Raw genomic sequence first — 14601 nt, 5'->3', positions numbered from 1 at the left:
GGTTTGAACTGGTCCACCTATGTTTGGATTTTTTTAAAAAAATACATTATTTCATTACTACAGGATCTGTGGTTGGCTGAAACCATAGCCTTATCCACAAAACCAACGATATGGAGGGCCAACTGTAAAGCCATACTCGGACTTTTGACAGTGAGTGGGTCAGCACCCCTATCCCCCATGCTGTTCAAGGGTCAACTGTATATTACAAAGCTACAGGGATGAAAACAATATTGTTACTGGCATAAAAACATACACACAGACAATGGAACAGAATCGAGAGTCCAGAAATAAATCCGTGCATGTAAGGTCAACTAATATTTGTCAGGGGAACCAAGGCTACTATTGAAAAGATAATCTTTTCAATAAATATTGTTGGGAAAACTGGATATTCATATGCAAAAGAATGAAATTGGGCCTTTATTTTACATCACTCCCCAAAATTAACTTGAAATGGATTAAAGACTTAAATGTAATGCACGGAACTCTAAAACTCTTAGAAGAGGAACATAAAACATAGGGAAAGCTCCTTGAATTGGGCTTGGCAATGATATTTTAAATATTAACACTGAAAATACAAGCAACAAAGAAAACATAAGCAAGCAGGACTACATAAACCTAAGAAGCTTATGCAAAGCACAAGAAACAATCAACCAAATGAAAGGGAAACTTACGGAATGGAAGAAAATATTTGCAAACTATATCTCTGACAAGTGGTTAATATCCAAACTATACAAGGAACTTGTACAATTCAATAGTAAAAGAAAATCTGTTTAAAAAATGGGCAGATGGTCTAAATAGGTTATTTTTCCAAAGAAGAATGGTCAACTGGTACATGAAAATGTAGTTGGCATCACTAATCATCAGGGAAATGGAAATCAAAACCCAATGAGAAGGCTTCCCTGGTGGCGCAGTGGTTGAGAGTCTGTCTGCCGATGCAGGGGACACGGGTTCGTGCCCCGGTCCGGGAAGATCCCACATGCTGCGGAGCGGCTGGGCCTGTGAGCCATGGCCGCTGAGCCTGCGCGTCTGGAGCCTGTGCTCCGCAACGGGAGAGGCCACAACAGTAAGAGGCCCGTGTACCACAAAAACAACAAAACAAAACAAAACAAAACAAGAAAACACCGAATGAGATATCACCTCACACTTGTTAGAATGGCTATCACTAAAACATAAGACTTATAAAGGGCTGGCAAGGATGTGGAGAAAGAGAACCCGTGTACACTGTTGATGGGAATGTAAATTGGTGCAACCACTATAGAAAACAGTATGCAGGGTCCTCAAAATATTAAAAATAGAACTATCATAATACCCAGCATTTCCACTTCTGGGCATATGCCTTGAAGGAAAAGAAATCTGTGTCTCGAAGAGAAATCGGCACCCTTCCCCCATGTTCATTACAGCATTATTTACAATAGTTAACACATGGAAACAACACAAGTATCTGTCAAAAGATGAATGGATAAAGAAAATGTGACAAATATATATATATATATATATATATATATATATATGAAAATTATTCAGTCATAAGAAAGAAGGAATCCTGCCATTTTCGATGACATGGATGAAACTTAGGATATTATGCTAAGAGAAATAAGTCAGATAAAGTCAAATACTGTATGATATTACTTATATGTGGAAACTAGAAAAGTCTAACTCATCGAAATAGAGAGTAGATGGTGGTTGCCAGGGGAATGGGGATGGGGGAAATGGGTGAAGGTGATCAAAAGGTACAAACTTTCAGTTATAAGTTCTGGGAACCTAATGTACAACATGGGGACTATAGTTAATAACGCTGTATTATGTACTTTAAAGTTGCTAAGAGAGATCTTAAATGGTCTCACCACAAAAATAAAATGATCACTATGTGAGGTGGTGGATGTGTTAACTAACCGTACCATGGTACTCATTTCTCAATATGTACATATTCTGAAACATGTACGTCATGATGTCCACCTTAAACTTATACAATGTTATATGCCAACTGCATCTCAATAAATATGGGAAAAAGTAAGAGCATAGATTGTAAATTCTTAAAAAAACTAAAATGTAATGAGAATTGGAGAAAATAAATATTTGAGAAAGCATTAGGATAAGTGTCTCCGTGCTAGAGTTATCTGATTACTTTAGAATCTTTTCTTCAACCTGGGTACAGGAAAAGGCTTTCTAACTATGACTCAACATTTACATGCCTGAGTTTATTTTTTTTTAATTAATTTTTTTATTGGAGTATAGTTGATTTACAATGTTGTGCTAGTTTCTGGTGTACAGCAAAGTGAGTCAGTTATACATATGCATATATCCACTCTTTTTTAAATTCTATTCTCATATAGGTCATTACAGAGTATTGAATAGACTTGTTTTATACGAAGTGACCAACAAGGGATTAATCTCCAAAATATACTTAGTTCGCTTTTGATAAGGGCCAAGGAAGCTGTGATTGCCTCAACCCTCTCACAGACAGCAGCTATTAACTCTGGAGAAAATTTTAAAAAATAAATAATAAACAAACACACACACAACTACTGGCAGACACCGCACAGTGATCCAAGAGTAGCAGAAACTTGAAAGAAGCTCACCATTGGAAAAAGGAAGTGGCACTAGTGATTTTCTCATTTCACCACTTCTAGGCTGAAGGCAGGCCTCGCCTGCACGATACACGGAAGTTAAAATGCCAATAGACGATAAAATGCCACTTTCCAGTGAAAGAAGAAACTGGAAAAAGGGAGTGCCAGAGATTGGGGGCACAAATTACATGCATAAACTCTGCCTACATATCTGGCCTATCCCTAAACCACAAGAGCTAAGGGCAGAGTCTTGGCTGTATACATAAAAATGAAATTATGGAGCAAAGATTTGATCTGTGTCAAAAATCCAGAAATTAGCAGAATTAAAGCCACTAAATCAATGAACAGTCTTTAGTAAGAGTTTATCATGCATATAAGAACATTTTGCAAACCAGGAGCCTTCAAAAGTAAAAACTGATGTGAAGCTCAAAGGGCTTCATTAAATTACAGGATGGCTTATAACGTGAAAATGAGGAAGTTGTTTACCCTTTACAGAGATTGCTTATTACAACGGGGGTTTCCAGATGGCAAGGGATTGGTTAAGAGTGATTATTTCATATTGTTTTTAGGAAGATGACTTAAGTTTCTTTTATGATTGTCAGAGGCATTTACAGGAAATAACCTAAGTTGTTTCCCTTGTGTTCATGAAATAGATTTAATTTTGTCTGCATGGCTTAAATGGTTTAGTCTTCTCAGGGAATTCTCAAGTCTGGTCTCCATTTTGTATTTAATGTTAATACCTGATACTCAAAAGACTGAGTTTTCAATCTGAGAACAACTAAACTAGTTGCCTACTAAAAATGAAACAAAAATGTCTCTTTAGGGTAAAGTAACAGAATCTAAATTCTCCAACAAAATACTTTTCATAGCACATAGGATACAATCTAAAATTGCACAATATATGAAGAAACAGAGAAATGTGACCCATATTTGAAGTTAAAGACAATATTTTTGAGGCTGACTATGAGAAGATCCAGATTTTTGAGTTAGCAGACTAGGATTTTAAAGCAGCTGTTTTAACCACGCTCCATGGCATAAAGGGAGCTTAATTTGCAATACCTGAAAAATGGAATATTTCAGTTGAGAAATAAAAACTAAAAAATAAAAGGAAATTCTATAGCTAAAAACCTCAATATTTGAAATCTTAAAAAAAACCCTAGGGCTTCCCTGGTGGCGCAGTGGTTGAGAGTCCGCCTGCCGATGCAGGGGACACGGGTTCGTGCCCCGGTTCCGGAAGATTCCACATGCCGTGGACCAGCTGGGCCCGTGAGCCATGGCCGCTGAGCCTGTGCATCCAGAGCCTGTGCTCCGTAACGGGAGAAGCCACGACAGTAAGAGGCCCGTGTACCAAAAAAAAAAAAAAAAAAGAGAAATGAAACCAGAACCATTTTATTATTAGACTCAACAGACATAAGATCACATTTCAATAATCCAATCAAATATATAGTAGGAAAAAAGAACTGTTGCAAAACTATACACGTTATTCATTGAAATTGTGCACATAAGTAATTAATAAAGGAAATATTGTTACAGTTGTAACTTTTTGTTGTCCTCCAACTTTCACCAAAGGTTATTACTGAACTAACAATCCCCGTACTAAACTCCTGTATGCACATTTTGAATCAATTCTGTGTTTGTCAATAATGTTTTTAAAGTGCCAGACGAACTTGCATTTTGTTTGTTAATTGATATAATTTAGATTGGATAAATGACATCACCACCCATGGAGGTTAACCTCAGTGTTTTTTTTTTGTTTGTTTTGTGGTACGCGGGCCTCTCACTGCTATGGCCTCTCCCGTTGCGGAGCACAGACTCCGGACGCGCAGGCCCAGTGGCCATGGCTCACGGGCCCAGCCGCTCCGCGGCATGTGGGATCTTCCTGGACCGGGGCACGAACCCGTGTGCCCTGCATCGGCAGGCGGACTCTCAACCAGTGCGCCACCAGGGAAGCCCAACCTCAGTGTTTTGATTTCACAGAACTCATAGTAGAGAAGCCAGTCTCAGAGAGAGGTGTGCTGACTGGACTGGCAGACAAGAATTTGAAGTGAATTCAGTAAGCTTATGCAATTCACTTTTATTTAACATAAAGTGATTTTGTATTTTAAAAATTTATCTTCAATCCTTGATCAGTAGTGAGTTCTGGCCATTAATCTTATAAACCTTATAAACTTTAATTAAAGTTACACTTTGATAAAAGAAATGGAGTTCATCTTTTTTCTGGTGTGGATATTTGATGAAAGAATAAAATTCAAAATATTCTATTACATTTGTGTTTGGTGATAATTTTTCACAAATGTGCAAAATCAAGATTCACTTAGTAAGTGTGTTTGAATAATTCCTTCCAGGCATGGAAGTATTAAGATGATTTTAAAAATTCAAATACTTTGGTACAGGGCAAAACTGTATTTGGTGCCCTGATCAGTTAGCTATGCGAGACAGGAGATTTGAAAGTAAAATTAGCATTCCTTACCATATTATCTGACTAAATTTGAAAATGTGATTATGTGCTAGGAAATATCATTGCAGTACTCTATATGCAGACATTTAGTTTGAATGAGACAAAAATACCATTAATTTCCTCAATCCGTCTCTACACTTTAAAGAGCTAATCTCCAGGGTGCTAGCTGTCACAGTGCTGAGTCACTAATATATTTTGGCTTCATGCTAGGAGAAACTACTTCAAATGTGGTATTAAAAAGTGTTCATTTTTCTTGCTTCTTTTGACAGTTCTTAGCAGAGTTTGTTAAATTATAATGTTTACTTAAACATTTTTTAAAGATGTGCCCAAATTGCTTTTATTTTCATGTAGCTGATACACAAAATCATGTCGTGTAGAAAACCAGAGGGCACATGTTACAGAAATTACCCACCTATAAATTCTTGCCACTTGAATTTAAATCCTTTAATCTGTAACGGCAATGAGGCTTATAATTGTGAAACTCTTAACAAAATCATACCTAAAATGAGAGAAAATTTCTGCTTGTGATTGACTTTTGATTATGGCCAATATTCACGAAGCATCCAAGAAAGACTGGGTACACATTTTTCTGTGCTTTCATAAAAGTTTGACTGTAGGTGTAGGTATAAGGTTATTGTTGCTGCTGTGACAAACTACCATCAGCTTGGTGGCTTAAGGCAACCCAAATTTATTACCTTTATATTACAGAGGTCAGAAGTCTGACACAGGTCTCACGGGGCTAAAATAAAGGTGCTGGTAGATCAGTGTTTCTTTCTGGAGTCTCTAGGGGAGAATCTGTTTCCATGCCTTTTCAAGCTTCTAGAAGCCACCCATATACTTTGACTCATATGCCCATTTCTTCATCTTTAAGACATCAACACTGGGCCATGTCCTTCTCACACTGCCATCTCTCTCATCCTGCCTCCTCTCTCAGCCTCTTCTCCTTTTGAGGATCCATGGGATTCCATCGGGCCCACCTGGATAATCTAAAATAATCCCCCCATCCCAAAGTCAGCTGATTGGCAACATTAATTCAATATGAAACCTTAGTTCTCCTTTGCCATATAGGCTAACATATTCATATAGGCTAACATATTCACAGGTTCTGGAGTTGGTATGTGGACATCTTAAGTGGGCATTATCCTGCCCGTCACCATGCATTTTATTTTGTATGTAATACCATTACCCAAGTACTGTCATGGTTGATAAATTATTAGATTCTTGATAGCAGGGACTCTTCCACCATTTTGTTTTAATAGGCGGCACCATTTGTAGCTTAGTAAATATATTTGAAAGTTTGCTGATATTCCACACCACAATTTGTGTTTTACACAATGCATATATGTACATGACATATATACATATGTAAATGTGTTAATCAAGTCTTATAACCAAGCAGGACCCTATGGGGCCTTCTGGGGACAGATTCCCCCATCCTCTGCCTGTCTCTTGTTTGTAGAAAAACTTTAGCCTCCCAGGCCTTCCCTGAGTTCCAAAGAGTAAATTTAATCAGAGAAGCGAGAAAATGCAGAACAAAGGAAAACAGTCAAGCAAGACAAAATATTAACAGTTTAGCCCCTAAAGTCAAGAAACTTCTGTTCCTCCTCAAAGGCTATAGATAATATTCCGAGCCATGGTCCTTTAGGCTGTTTCGCAGATGCTGAAACCCTCACCAGGCAGAAGAAGTTAACTGTACGCAGCCCACAAGCATGTGGACCCCCCAGACCAGTTGGAACCAGAAGGTTGATGATGTTGACTCCCGATTACCTCACCACCAACCAATCAGAACAGTGTCCACAAGCTGATCACACACTCCACAAGCCCCCTCCTTCACCCATCTTTAAAAACCTTTCCCTGAAAGCCATAGGGGAGTTCAGGTCTTTTAAGCCTAGCTGCCTGGATTCCTTTGCTTGTGCCTGCAGTAAATGCTGCCCTTTCCTTCACCACAAGCTGGTGTCAGTAGACTGGCTTTGCAGTGGATGGGCAAGAGGACCCAGGTTTTGTTAGGTCACAGTCCAGTGAAAACCTGCGGTTTAATCTACATGGACGCAACTTTATTGACTAGACTGGTAAGTCTTGAGGAGGGACGTACTTTGCATTTCTATTTCCCTGCTTAAGTTCTGATTCTACTGAGAGAGAGAGAGACAGAGAGACAGAGAGAGAGAGCCAACAGAGGGATAGGCACTGCATTTCTATTTCCCTGCTTAAGTTCTGATTCTACTGAGAGAGAGAGAAAGAGAGACAGAGAAACAGAGAAACAGAGAGACAGAGAGAGAGAGAGTCAACAGAGGAATAGGCAGCTAAAGATCGAAATGGAAGCTTTATTAGTGAGAATGACTAGGCTGGAGGAATATGGGGAGAAATGGGCTCGCTGATCCTTATGGCCGGATACAGGCAAAGTTTCCCATTGCTCCCAAGCGGTGTTGGAAACCTCTCGTGGGAATCCACCCTGATAGTACTCTTGGCACAGCGGGGAGAGATTAGAGCATCTACTCTTGGGTGCAACAGAGTGTGGGCTATGTGCCAGTCCCCCTCTCAGATCCACTACCTCCCCGCGGGGAGAAGTAAGAGTAGAACCACTGACCAGGCACAGTGAAAGCCCCTCCCAGTGGAACCACCACAGGGGGTTGGAAGAATTCCCCTCTCCGCCCAAAGACCAGTCATTTCATTAGAAATACAAATCTATCTCTTCAATCAAAACGTTAAAACCAGTGTGGATAAAGACAAACGAGCATTTATGTTTGAATATAAATACAAATTTTTAGAAACCTATTAAAGTCAGTTAAAAAGAAAGTTGGTAACATTATATAGTATTTTAACTATACTGAAATATGTCGGGAAATAGCAAGGCATACACTAGTAAACTGAACTGTAAGAAGTAATTTTCCAAATAATCTGCTCTACCACTTGTTCAAATAGCTTTCAGTTTCAAACTATTTCTTTTGGTGACAGCTGTTTTACATATATTTTTGGAATAAATAAACAGAATTTTGGTCAAAACTATGGAAAATACTGAGAGGAACAATTAAAAATAATTATCTGAATATTTATAAATATGTTACTAATACCTGTTTTCCTTTGCACCAAAATCTATAAATTGCAAAGTATGTTCCCAATAAAATGAGGCATCTGTGTATAAGGTGTGGGATAGAAGACCTTTCTCCTCTGGCGTGATGTGCTCTTTGAGACCAGGGATGGAACCATGCACATCTCAGGAACTAAGCAAAGGTTGGTTGAGGCAAAGAATAAATGAATCTCCACACCAAGACAGGGAGTCATTTCCATTTGGTTGGAGCCAGACTTCCTGAGTTCAAATCCTGTCTCTACAATGCATGACTTCAGGCCAGTTACTTAATATTTCTGTGCCTCAGTTTCTTCAAGCGGTAAAAGGATTATGATAATAGAACCTACCATGAGGTTATTGTAAACGTTGGTTGAGTTGAACACGTAAAGCTCTTAGAACAACAGCTGGCATGTTTTAAGCTATTATACGTTCCCAGTGAAATAAATAAAGGCTTAGAGATTTTTTTCATGTCACTTAGAAAAATCCAGGACTTGAACTCAGCATTCTGATTCTTAAGTTCGGCTCTATGTCTAATACACCTGAACTATGTTCAAGATACATATTGCTAGGATTGAAACATCCCACATTTAAAGTTACATGTTTGGGCTTGCATGAGGATATTCCTATAATGAAATGAAATGTTATTAAGACATCCAGCTCTGTGGGGTTACCAATTTTTTAAAGCACAAATACATAATTTGGCTTCTGATGCCACATAACATTTACGATCTCAGTGACCTCCAAAAATTTTCTGATGATTTTCTCAGCATTTCACAGGATTCCACTGGGTTTCCTACCTGTCGTTTAGGTTGTGATTTGTCACCCCTCCTCTCTTCTCCTGATACCAGTTGCTAATCTGACCTGCTTTTCTGCAGCTTGGTATTTTCTCTCGGCTTGAGTTGTGCTAAACTTGGACATAAACTGCTCTCAATCCTCTAATGCATCATTAATAAAAGATCATGATGTGATACATTTTCCTGAGTTTTTTGGGTTATTTCAGGGGCGTTTTAGCATGATGCCTGTAAGAAGTTAAAATTAAATATGGGATTCTTTGTTGGCCCCAACCTGCCGTCTCCTTACAAAAAACTTCTTCCCATCCCCTCTCTCCTTGGTGTGCTAGAAAGCTTCAAATTGTGCTTTGCGTGCCAAACGGAAGGAAAAATCAGCTAAATTCAGAACTGACACTTCACATCATGGATTAGTAGAGAAAATAAATTTTAATGCTTTTTTATGTTAATTAAATTAGATATTGGGGCCATAAACATAACCACGATACAGTCTCTCTGCCACCGCGGAAAATAATTTTGAAATTTATATTATTTTTACTGTTCATGGATTTTTGTAAGATATCGACCATTTATCTAGTTACAGAATAATATGAAACAATTTTAATATGAAATAATCAAATCTTGATTGTATGATAGGAAAGGAATGGAAAGAAACGGATGTTTACCAAGTGGGTTTTCTAGCAGTGTGATTCTTCTCCATCTGAGAGAAAATTTTATGTGCAGAAAGAAAGTTTTTGCAGTTATTTGAGAGATAAATTACCATTGTTTTATGAAAGTGACACATCATTAAAAATGCTTCAGCTGAGCTTTAAATTCAGCTCAAAATATCATTTGAGTCATTCTGGCTCAAAATCAAGATCCTTTCACTACAACCTGGGGCTTTGCTTTTTAAATAACAGTCATTAAAATACTTATTGAGATGCTATGCACTGGGTACAGATTTTCAGGAAGGCACAAAGAACTCGCAGTCTGGTGGAAGGCTATGTGGATAAAGTGGAGGCTGTAATACTGTAACGGGCTCTGAGTGCAGAAAGGAAGGTGGATTACCAAAGAGGAGCCATATGCAGTCCACGTCAGTGTGGGCGGTACCTGAGCGGCACTGTGTAGCCTGGGTCTTAGGAGCCGGCATTCCTAACTTTTAATACTTGGTTTGCTTGTAGTATGACTTGGTGCAAGTTACTTAACCGTTTTGAGCCATAGTTTCCTCATCTGTAAAAGGAGAACACTAATACACACTATGCACTTGTCTTCTAAGGATGACTGATACAAAGGCCACGTTAAATAATGTGTGTGTTTCTATGGGTTCGAAAATGTGTATTTTTACAATTTATTTTAATAAAGTACACAAATTATTTATCTTTTGCATATGTGCACTTACTTTTTTTCTGTGAAGTTCAAGAAGCAATTGCTATTATACCTATTTTTTTTTTTTTTTTTTTTTTTGTGGTATGCGGGCCTCTCACTATTGTGGCCTCTCCCTTTGCGGAGCACAGGCTCTGGACGCGCAGGCTCAGTGGCCATGGCTCACGGGTCCAGCCACTCCGTGGCATGTGGGATCTTCCCGGACTGGGACACGAACCTGTGTCCCCTGCATCGGCAGGCGGACTCTCAACCGCTGCGCCACCAGGGAAGCCCAATATACCTAATTTTTTAAACAAAATTTTGCCAATACTAGTCCTCCTAGAAAAGGACATCCACGTATTTGGGGAAATTATGAAGTAAGGTCAGTCTACATTACTTAGGAAGCAAAAATATTAAAGTATGTTAAGCTTAATATTATCAAGCTCAGATTACTCACATCTTTTCAATATTTAGTCTTTGTTCAAAGACCAAGTCACTTTCTAACATCCAACATATGTATTATCTATCTCTCTTTCATAAAATTTCTCTTACTGATCCTCCCATTTTCTGAACTTCTAAAAATTTAGTCTAGGTAGTATTCTAGTTCTCAATCAAATACATATTTAGGTACCATAATAAATTTGTATTTTCTTTTTAAATGTATATTAACCTTTTTTTTTTTTTTTCCAAGGTAAGCCTTAAAAGCATGGTAATTTTCTTCTAGGATAATTATGGTCTCATATCAGGACATTTTTTAAAAAAAATTTATTTTGTTTTTTAGTACGTGGGCCTCTCACTATTGTGGCCTCTCCAACTGCAGAGCACAGGCTCCAGACGCGCAGGCTCAGCAGCCATGGCTCACGGGCCCAGCCGCTCCGCGGCATGTGGGATCTTCCCGGACCGGGGCACGAACCTGTGTCCCCTGCATCGGCAGGCAGACTCCCAACCACTGCGCCACCAGGGAAGCCCCTAGCAGGACATTTTTGAATGCCACACAGAAAATAGCCTCTTTCACACCAACTGTATTTATGTAAAAGTGCTTCAGAGGAGTCTACAGTTCACTTTTCCCACCTTAATTCACTCATTAGTGGTGATTTCCTTTGGTCCCCCATATTTCCTTTCATCAGTGAAGAAGCACCATCTGGTACCACACACAACAGTAAAATCAAACCGCACAGAACACATGCAGGGAAGACTTCCTTCAACCTTCCTCCTCCCACCGAACATCTGCTTCCCTGTAATGTTTTTTTTTTTTTTTTTTTTTTTTTTTTTTTTGCGGTACACGGGCCTCTCACTGTTGTGACCTCTCCTGTTGTGGAGCACAGGCTCCGGACGTGCAGGCTCAGCAGCCATGGCTCACAGGCCCAGCCGCTCCGCAGCATGTGGGATCTTCCCGGACCAGGGCACGAACCCGTGTCCCCTGAATCGGCAGGCGGACTCTCAACCACTGCGCTACCAGGGAAGCCCCCGCTGTGCTGTTTTGAAGTGGCATTTTGAAGGGAAATGTGGGAACCATGGTAGTAATTTGAACTAGGTTAAGCAATTTTGATGTTTGATGAAGACAGCTGTAATGAGGATTTCAAATCACCAGTATAATCAGTGTTTGCTTGTGTTAAAATTCTATGTCTTAGGTGTTGAATTTATATAGTTCTTGAGAATCACTTTTTAAAAATATTTTCCACTAGCTCAGTAAGTGCCTCTTATTTACGGGTGGTGATAAGTTAAATTTTGGTTTGTTAAGGTTTGTATTGTATTATATATTCTGAAGAAGTTAAGTCTGAGCTAATGGAATTTGTTTGTTTACAATTAAGAATGCTCTGGCATGAGTAATTACGTACATCATCAAGTATCTGGTATATAACCACAAGTTAATGTGACACTCTTTGTACAAAGAAATAAATATATTGCAATTCTCTTTATTTAACTTACAATCAAGTACCTCCTTAAATAATATTTATAGTTCTCTTGAAATTCCAACTATTCTTTGTCTAGTTTAATTCTTAATTTTTCTACATTTGTGGTTAAGCAATTAAGTATAGTAGTATCAAATTATTAAGGTTAAAAGATTAGATTTTTAGTAAAGATTCTTGAGAATCTAAGACAATTAAATTTCCAGAGTTGAAAGGATGCATATCTGTGCATCTGTATCAATCTAGAGATTCTGAGTTTATTGGTAGTAGTTTGGGGCCAGTTTATATAAATGAGGAAGGAATGAAGGAGAGAAAGAGGAGAGATAGAGAGAAAGACAGGAAGAGAGAAGAGAGGAGAGAGAGAGAGGAAGAAAATGTGACTGGTGAAGTGGGATTTGAGTCAGAAAGCCAGATATGGGACCTTCTACTCATTCAGTTATGTCAGCTTGTTTTTTTAAAGGATATGTTTTATTATGTGTAACATAGGCAAAATTACTTAAGTAAGTTTTTAAGGAATTTCACATGTTCTAATTCTTTCCATCGCCAATCACCTTAGTTCCTCCAAAGTCATAACCTTTGAGATAAGATAGTCCTTTGAAAAAGAAGTTTTGCTCAATCCACAGTTGTCATGTCAGTCAGTCCACAGTGCTTTTAGTTGGGCTTCTTTGATCTCCAGTGGAATATGGACATACTTCAAAATTCCCCACCTGTAATCTTTGGGATCCTCTTTCCTCAAGCAGTTTACTTTAGGACCATGTTTAGGGTCAGGAGATGGATCTGCCTGGTTCTGAATATGATACCCTCTAAAAATGCATTAAGTTCAAATCATATTCACTCCTAAGCTATCATACCCTAGAACAGTACAGATCGTTGGGATATGCCAATATCTAACATAAAAGCAGTTTCACTGTTAGGTTCTTCATGTCATCATGATCTAGTCACCTAACTTGTATGAATTTAAGTTTCATTATCCTAAAATGGAGATAATGAAGCCCATTTTGCACTTTCGAGATCTGAAAAAGGTCAGTAGGTAAAGTGGTTCTCCACAGTGGATCAAAACTAAGAATTGGATGTACCACTAGGCACAGTTCAGTGACACCTCCTCTTTATCTAACCAGAATCTTTAAGGAATATGGACCCCAGGTATGTCATGAGAAACGCATTAATCACTCTCCAATTAGTGTAGCAACATAGCCCACGTGTCTGAAGGCCTGAGGTATGGGGTCGGGTGGAGAAGAGACAGAGTTGCCAACGGAAGTCATACTCCAGGAAAAGACACCAGAGCCCCAAGAGACGAACCAGCATGGTCATGGTGTGCCAAAGACAGCAGCTGGGGGGAAGCAGTAGTTATAGGTATAATTTAGCCTGGACTAAAGCGTACTTTTCCTGAGTCATCTGAGAAAAAGAGGGCTGTGAACAATTACATCCTTAAAGCCCAACATTTCTGGTCTGGGTTTTTCTCCACAGAAGAATTGGGTATGGGAATGGAAAATTGTTTCCCATTAACTTTTAAAGGAAGTAAACACCTGAATTCTGGAGGCTGGAAGGTTTGAGAGAAATAATGTCAGTTAGAGACAACAATGGTGAAACAAGCAAATTCACTAATGGGCAGTAAAAATCAAAGGGCTAAGTGACATAGCTTGGCTGGCCTTGGCCTACTGAGGGATTATAAACCAACGAGGAAAACGGCGGCAGACAGTTGCCAAGAGGAACAGGGAGAGCAGCACATGGACCAGAGGAAGGTGGAGGGTGAGGATGCAGTAGAAAGTATCCCTGTGTCAATTTCCCCCTTTGAGGGGCTCCCAGTGATACCTCAGAGGGGAAGAATAGCAGAGGTCCTGACAGCTGTTTTGAGGAGTTGGTCAATTAAGATAATTTAGAGATAAACCTACAATTAGTTACCTAAGATCCAAATTGATGAGCAGTTGAAAATGTTTAAGTTTTACATGTAAAGCAACATTGGATAGCAGAAATATCAATATATTCACCAAGTTTCAGAAATGTTTTCACCATAGATGAATTAAATTTTAATAGATTCATTATTTGTAACTTAACTTTTTAGTACTCCAGAATCTAGACCATTCAAATATCCAAAATCACAATGCTACGTGCACACATTTGTATAGGAAGAGAGAAACAGGAAAATTGAAAGAACATTTCTTTCTATTTTATTTAAAATTTTTTCTTTAACCCCTTGCCAATTTTCTCATAACTTCCCAGGATCAGTCCTCAAGTCCATGCCATTATTTCTTTTCATAACCAATGGGAGAACCAATGACATAGCTTGAAATACTTGAGCTTTGCTTTCTTAGCTAGCATTGAGCTTTCCAGACCTAGGAATGCTTCCAGCTTCAAGTAATAGAAATTCCAAGTAGTGGATTTAACAAATATGGATTTATTTTCTTCTAAGATAATAAAAAGTCTTAAGAGAAAGGCACATGCTAGTAGTGATTCAGTGGTTCCGTGATGTTGG

The sequence above is a fragment of the Aethalodelphis obliquidens genome, unplaced genomic scaffold, assembly GCF_003676395.1.
Source record: "Aethalodelphis obliquidens isolate GAN/ISIS:26980383/991018 unplaced genomic scaffold, ASM367639v1 scaffold19, whole genome shotgun sequence".
Lineage (NCBI taxonomy): Eukaryota > Metazoa > Chordata > Mammalia > Artiodactyla > Delphinidae > Aethalodelphis > Aethalodelphis obliquidens.
Note: the sequence above shows the minus strand (reverse complement) of the source record.